Here is an 8,196-nt window from a genome sequence, read left to right on the forward strand (position 1 = left end):
CCCGTCGATCTCAAACCGTCGGCGGCGCGCCCTGCTTCATCCCTAAGCTGAAGCACCCACCTAGGAGCTGCCAACTGCAAGCAAACTGGAAGCCCGCCTTATGCCACTGTCCCACCGCTGGCGGGACAGACGCGGGGGCGGGGGGGGGGACGACTCTCGCGCGCACCCAAATGGCTCCCGGGAAGGAGCTCTGACTTTCACCCCAACTGCGCTTTTCTCTCTGAGGAGAGGAAAGGAGCGAGCCGCCAGGTCTTCGCCCTTCTCTCTCTCTCTCTCTCTCTTGCCGCCGTCGGCGGTGAATCACTCCCGCTTCGGTTCCTTTCCCTCTCCGCCTGCCTCCCTTGCTCTACACCCCCCCCCCGCCCTCTGCCTTGGCGAGAAAAGGCCAACCAAACGCCCGCCTCCCGGGCTCGGTCCAGGAACGCGCACGCCCTCCGTTGCCGGCTGGAAGTGACCAGGAGCAAAACTGCTGGCTTAGCAAACGCTCTTGGGAGGACTTTGCAAATTTAGTAGCGCCGGGACTAATCAAAACTATATTAAAACAACAACAACAACAACAGCCAAATATACAACTCAAACGGATAAAACTAGAATCAAAGAAAACATCAACGTGGTGTGTCTCGTTTTCTGCAAACAAGAAAGTGTAAGGGCTTGGGGGAATTCTTGAAGGAATGTATTACAGGTAGTCCTCGACTTACAAACAGTTCATTTAGTGACCGTTCAAAGTTACAAGGGCACTGAAAATAGTTACATGTGACCATGTTGCATACTTATGACTGTTGCTGCATCCCCTTCAGAGGTGGTATTCAGCAGGTTTTGACAATTCCTGGAGAACCGGTAGTGGAAATTTTGAGTAGTTCAGAGAACCGGCAAATCCGACCTCTGATTGGCCCTGCTCCCATCCATTCTCTGCCTCCCGAGTCCCAGCTGATTGGCTGGGTCTTCTTTGGTTGCCCTGCACAGGAGAACGGAGCTGGAAAGCAGGTTAGAGGGATGGGGAAGGAATGGGATTTTACAGTAACCTTCTCCCAGGAATAGAGAGGGAATGAAGATTTTTCAGTATATTCTTCCCCCGCCATGCCTACCAAGTCAAGCCACACCCACCAAGCCAAGCCACACCCACCAAGCCACACCCACAGAACTGGTCATAAAAAAAATTGAATCCCACCACTGATCCCCTTGGTCACGTGGTCAATGTTCAAATGCTTGGCAACTGACTCATAGTTATGACAGTTGCAGTGTCCCAAGGTCATGTGATCTTCTGACCAGCCGAGTCAATGGAAAAGCCAGATTCCCTTAACAACTGTGTTACAAACTTAACAACTGTGGCAAGAAAGGTCATAAAATGTGGCAAAACTCACATAACAAATGTTTCACTTAGCAACATAAATTTTGGGCTCAATTGTGGTCGTAAGTCAAGGAGTATCTGCATACATATCTGGGGGAGGAATTATGCGGGGTTGTTGTTGCCTATTTTTCTGTTGCTCGGGGTTTTTTCCAAGTATAAGAATCTTCTCTAGCGTCCTTCGCTTTCTTCTTACATATTCAGATTATTCAAGCTTCAACAGGCCAGTGAGCAGACCAATATACATTATCAAGTACTGAATCACATTTTCATTTTATGGCCCAAGGAATTGACAAGACTTTCTCCTTTACAAATTCACAGGCAAAAAATTCCTTGTCTCTGTCCTTTTTATGGTCTAACTCCAGCCTTCCATTGCCTCATCCGTACTTCCTAAAAAGGAGAGAGGTCACATATGTGTCAGGCGCTCCTTGGATCATATGTGTCATGTTCTTCCCTACTGGTTTCAAAGGGGTGCTAAGCACTATATGGCAGAATTCATATGACATTTCAAAAGCTAAACATAAAGTAAAGATTGCTTTAATAATGTGCCAGCTAATAGCAAAAGAGATAAATTGGAAACCTGCGTCGCCTCTTAATATAATCCCAAGGTCAGGAAAATAATATTGTAATGCTACCTAATGAAGCAATCGTTAGATAGAAACAGAACTATTTGTGCAGCTGTCATCTGGCCAACATTCTAAACTAATTTGTCTAGGATTTGTATTTTTGCATCTTGTGTGAACTTAGATACTGTAATGTGTTTAGTTTGTGGGGCAATCTGCTGTAGAACTCCAGGGAGATGGATAAGCAATGTTAAAAATAACAAAGTTTAAAATGATGTGTGGATGCAGCCAATATCTGTAAAATTCTCAACTCCGAAGGAAACTGTTTGGAAGAAGCTTTTTGGCAAGTATCATTTATAGTGGAGGGGTGAGAATAGTTACATCTGTTGCAATTTTTCCTTTGGCTCAGCAGCGAATTGTTCAAGAGTTCTATCCTTTGCATTTGTCTTTCCTGTAGTAGGAATGTTAGAAAACCAAACGTGCATTGAAAAAATTATTGCAATTAATCATTTGTTTGTTAGATTTATGTTTAATCTTTTATTCAGGAATTGAAGACAGCATTAGCTTAAAAAAATAATAAATGTATTGTCCCATATACCCCAGAGTAGTTGATCAGTTGCACGTAGAAGTGTCTTGAGAGACAAATGTGTGTAAAAGAGAGTTAGATGGTGGTGGAGAACAAAACTGAGCATGGTAAAGAAGAAAAGAAAAAAGAAATGGGAAATTTTTGAAATTGTGACTATAAATCACAATTTTGGGAATGATATTACTAGTTTTACTCTTGAACTGATTGGGATAACCACCAACATACTTTCATCCTTCTTTTTTTAGACTTGCAAGAGGTTTTACAATATTTTTCATGCTTGTTACTTTAATTTTTTCATGTATGTACTGCTGGCACTTGCACATATGTCTCTAATTTTGAAAGACATGTTCATTATTCCTATTTTCCTTTACTGTTTCCCATTTCCAAACATTCCAGCTATTTTCTTTTGATACTCAGTTTGTTTTTCTTTAATCGACTTTGTACTTGGTGATGGTGCTGTATGTCTGGTGCTGCATCGTTTTGTAGAAGTTGATTTCACTAAAAAAATACTGTTTTCAATGCTTCAGATATCGAAAATGTGAATACAAAGGATTTATTTTCAACTATATTGCCACTATTGTGGTGGCATATAAGAATATGCCTACAAAACATAAGTTTAAAATAATACCAACTGGATTTCATTTTAATGAATGCATACAACAATTTTTGCATTTTATTTGTTGTAATATTACAGTTCTCTTAATATAATTAAATTGACTTGACTGGACCTATATGATATTATTAACCTCAACCTGTTTGACATTTTCCTGAATTCCTTGCATTGTCAACTATATTAAAGGATAAACATGATTGTGAATTGTGATATCTGAAATACTTTCAACAGTTAATTTTAGATCTGCCAAATGAATGAAACTGAAATCTACAGGTGTACTAAAATCTATATATCTGAAACAGGTATATTAAAGAAAGCATGATACAATGGAAGATAATATATGTTGCTCAGGATTGAACTGTAGGTCCTTGGTTTTCTCTGAACTTAGTTGTTTTCTTGCAGATGTTCTATTACACAGGGATACACATAAAAATGCACCTATCTTTTTCTAGACAGAATGGCATCTGCTATTAATTCTTTCTTTCTCCCTCCCCCTCTTTCTCTACCCCACTTTTGTACATTCAACATTATGGTCTATACATGTACTTAACAGGTGGAACAGTGTTGTGATATGTTTCATCATTTTGATGGCATCTCCCGATTCAGGAGATGCATTTGAATGTAGTTTACATCAAAAGCATTCATATATCATTTCGTATTTTTTTTATCTTAACCCTTGTAAATCATCCTTGATATATCATTTCTATAAATTGCTTCATATGTTATATTTAGTTCTTTAGATTACTCATCTCTTCCTTTTTGTCAATCTTTTCCATTCTACATAACCACAATCACATACAATTTACCCAGGAGTTGGGCTTCAAAAATTTTAGCAATGGGTTCTCTGCCAGGTTGCTGGGTGGCCATGGTCACGGTGGGAGTGGCCTAGTCAGCCTCCTGCACCCCACAGGAGTGGGACATTTTTGCCCTCCCTGGGCTCTGGAAGTTTTCCTTGAGCCTCTAGGGGAAGTGCCTCTGGAACAGACCTATTTCTGGCCTTCCTGAACTTTAGGGAGGCCTGTTTTTCACCCTCCCTGAGCCCCCACATGCACCCTGCACTTACTTGTATCCAAAATAGGCCGTGTGAGGACTCCTGAGAGGGGAAGGGTGGGATGGGAGGGGCCAGCCAGGAGTGGGATTTGGGGGTTCTCTGAACTGCACAGAATCTTAGCTAGGGGCTCTCCCAAACCCCTGCAAACCCCCAGTAGCCCACCACTGGATTTACCCATTCACACTTCATATATTTGCTTTGTGATTCTCTCTGTATGACCAATATATTTCCTGCCAAACATAAAGCTGCAATTCAGTTTCTCAAATCTTGATCATTGTGATCCGTTACACTCTTTCAATCAAAATACTTCCAAATACTTTTCCAGGTATACTTAACAGAGTAGCGCCATGAGCCATAATTTTTGCGTTTATTTTTGCTATCTTTCTATTTTTAGAGAGGAACAATAACAGGATTCTTTCAATCCTCAAGCATAGAAGCTGTAGTCACACAAGTCAAATGGAGCCATAAGTAAAGCATATCCATATTTTTTTCTCCAATAGCTTTACTATTTTCGAAGTAGTCACTGCATTTAAAATTCCTTTCCATCAATATTTTTGTACGAATGTTTACAGAATGTATTTAAATTACATGTTTTCACATACCATTATCATTCCTGCACACATGTTTACAATATTCCTTCCAGCGTTTTTTATTTTATTTGAACGTCAGTTCATCATTTCTATATTTAACAGAACTCCATTATTCAAATTTTCTTGTTTAAACCTCTTCACCCACTTCCAAAACAAAGGTTTATTTTCTTCAAAATGGCTCTGCATTTTCTCTACCTCTTTTAATTTTAACAACCCTTAGCTCTCTTTAAACACATTATTTCCAATCACCTTTCTCTACTCACATTATGCAAAACCTTTTTTTTAATTATCATTTTTGAAGCAATCATTCTCTTCCATACATTTTTCCAGATCCTTTCACCATTCCATCCAACCTCCCTTTATATATTTCCCATTATCACAATTCAAGACCCTTCTGTGGCAGTCTTTGGTACTCTCTTCTCAGCAGCTTTCCAAAAAAAAAAAAAAATTGGATCTCCAATATCTATACCTTCTTTTATATAACTTTTTCACAGCATATGTACTTTTTCTTCCTGCAAATATTTTATTTTCATCTTTTGGGGTGAAATTATACAGGTGCATTAAAAACTACAGCATAAAAATTATATTAAAAACTAGCATAAAGCATTGACTGTAAGTTTTACTTCTTGCGGCATCTAATGCTAGGAATAGTAAACATGCTGCAGCTACATCCTCTCCCATTATGCCCATAACTTTTTTGCCTTTATTTTTTTTATCTCATTCCTTTTAACTGTGTCTGTTTTTCCCCTCTAGATCCATTCTTTGAAAATACCAAGAAACAGTCGATCCTGCATTCCAAACCTTTCACCACCCCTATAGATTTCCTGGGTTACATTTTACTATTACATCAAGACACTCGTGATAAGAGTCTGAGACATTACTTTAAAAAAAATGTTGGTAGGTGCTGGTATTTTTTCATTGTCTTATAAAGTCCAGTGCCACTTTTTACTTTCCAATACTTGACAACATATTAACTTATGTGTTAATTGTGGCAAATACTGTCAAAGATGATAACAATGCTGATTTAAGCTTTCCCAGGATCATTGTTTTTACAGCAACACATTTATGCAGTTATGCCTTTGGAACCTTGATGATGAGATCAAAATTAAACATGATTCAATTATCTCTGTATTTTTACATTAGTATTACATTGTCATTTTAATGCATTTTTCTCCTGTGCCAATTAAGTATGCATTAATTTATTATAATGACTGAATCACTGTCACTCATTTTCTCATAATGAATATAAGACTGTGTGTAAGTATATGGTAATACGATGATAGTATGTGATGATAAGTATATAATGATAATGACCTCATTATATCACAAATCCTAGATTTAATAGACTAATAAGATTAATCTGTTAAAGATGAAGATCTGTTAAATTAAATCCAATTGCAACAACAACAGAACTGGCAATTAGGCTAAGACTAGGGTGTATCTTCCTCTTTCTTCTTCCCTACAGTAGATCCCAGCACGGCATATTCCACTGGTGTGTCCACAGTTTTCTTCATCTTTCCAGTCCTCTTCCCTGAAACCTGGTGCTGCCAACCCTGATGATCCAGTGCAACATATTTGATCAGCCTTCTGCCTCCTTGTGTTCCAAGACTTTTTTTTCCTCTGGTTTTCCTATTTCCCATTAGCTGCTTATATCTCTAGATGATAGATGTTAGATTGATAGATAGATAGATAGATAGATAGATAGATAGATAGATAGATAGATAGATAATAATTAGATTAGATAGATATAGATAGTGATAGAGATTGAGATGATAAAGATAAATTATAGAGATAGATGCCACAGTTAATGTGTCATATTAAAAAATACAAACCAAAGCTATATTAAAAAGTAGTTTATTAAATAAATAATCTCTATGCATATTTCACAGACCTGAAGGAAGCTTGTTAGGGCCTAGGGTCCAAATCTTTGCTCAGGGCAGGAATTTAAATTAAAACATTTTTAATCAATGTCTATCAGATTCTCAGCCTAGCATATCCAAGACATCCCATAGTTTATTTTATTTTATTTTATTTTATTTATTTTTGTCAATTGCTTACAAAATAAGTAAAAACATAGTTATGAATACATTGATACATATAATAAAAATAAAAAATAAAAATAAAAGAAACAATAGGATAGTTTTCCAAATGCATGTATCCATTACCAAGTGACTGTTACTTTCCTTTTTCACTTGTTTACCATTATAATTTCAAGTCCTGAACAATGTAAAGGAAATGGAGATTTGGTCTACATGATTTGAAATGGTCTTTTCACATTGCTGTTTGGTTTGGATGGATAATATAATATTATAATCCAATGGATGAAAAAAGGGGTGCTATTAAAACATTGAAGGCCCCTGAAAGGCATAACCTGAGATTTGGGTGACATGAATATTTGTAGTATGACAAAGTGAAAGTTAATTTGGATTTTAAAAAAGCATTATATTAGATGTGTAATCTAGATTGAAAATATGGACTAGATAACAAACCTAAGTTATGAACCTTTATGGTTTCCAACCCCAAAAGCATTTTATAAATGAGAAACAATAGGTACACATAAATGGCTAACTTAGTAGAATTTTTTAAAGGGAAATGTGAATAAAATAAGATAAGATAGATAAGATAACATTTATTGTCTTTTTTTTTTACTGTGAGCACATGGGCACACATTAAAAATGAAATTCTGTTGCCAGCTCTCAAAATAAAGTATATAAAATGAAGAGAACAACTGGTGGCAGAGGGATAGAGTTGTCAATGTCTCCCTTTATTTAACAGTTATTAGAAAGATTTAGACATAATGCATTTCTTCATAATTTTACAAGGAATTGTTTTATTTTGTTTAGTATGGCCTTTTCTTGTTTAACATCTTCTCTTATAACTGTGTGAATTTAAAGGGCACATTTGCTGAACACATTCAGTTCAGCAAATAAACAGTTTTAGACTCACAAAAACAACAAACAACTGGTTTAAATTCTTTACTTGTCAGGGATTTTTCCAGATTTTCTACAAACTGAAATTTGAAAAGGTCACACATGACAGTTATAAACAAACAATGTAATTATTGATTGATTATGTTCCATTACTGTTCACTCTTAGTGACCACATAGATATTTTCTTCATGACAACGTGTTCCTAGCCCGCTCTTTCAAGTCAACTAAAGGTGTGCTTATCAGCATTGTAACTAAATCCTTGTTGCTGGGCTCTCTCTTTCTTTCTACATATCCCAGCATTAGTCTTCTCCAAAGAGCTAGATCTTCATATAATGTATCCAAATTTGGATAAATCAGCTCAGCCTTGTTTTTGGCTTGAGTAAAAACTCTTGGTTAATCTGCCTGATAATCCACTGGCTTGTTTTCTTGGCTGTCCATGGTGTTCTCAGGAGTCTTCTCCAGCATCAAATTTCAAAGCAGAAGTATTCTTCCTATTTTCTTCTTCAGGGTCCAGCTTT

At 37.1% G+C, this 8,196-nt stretch overlaps 1 long non-coding RNA gene across 1 annotated transcript in view; it reads left to right on the forward strand.

Annotated features, from left to right (window-relative positions):
- LOC148125414 (uncharacterized) overlaps positions 1-6,378 on the forward strand; it is a 77,885-nt gene extending 71,507 nt beyond the window's left edge. The window contains exons 2-3 of the long non-coding RNA XR_015744092.1: positions 5,502-5,645; positions 6,214-6,378. This is a non-coding gene — a long non-coding RNA (uncharacterized LOC148125414). The remainder of the gene's footprint in view (positions 1-5,501; positions 5,646-6,213) is intronic.
- The last annotated feature ends 1,818 nt before the right edge of the window (positions 6,379-8,196 follow it).

The sequence above is a fragment of the Pseudonaja textilis genome, chromosome 6 (assembly GCF_049901715.1).
Source record: "Pseudonaja textilis isolate UNSWEBS1 chromosome 6, rPseTex1.2, whole genome shotgun sequence".
In the NCBI taxonomy this organism is placed as follows: domain Eukaryota; kingdom Metazoa; phylum Chordata; class Lepidosauria; order Squamata; family Elapidae; genus Pseudonaja; species Pseudonaja textilis.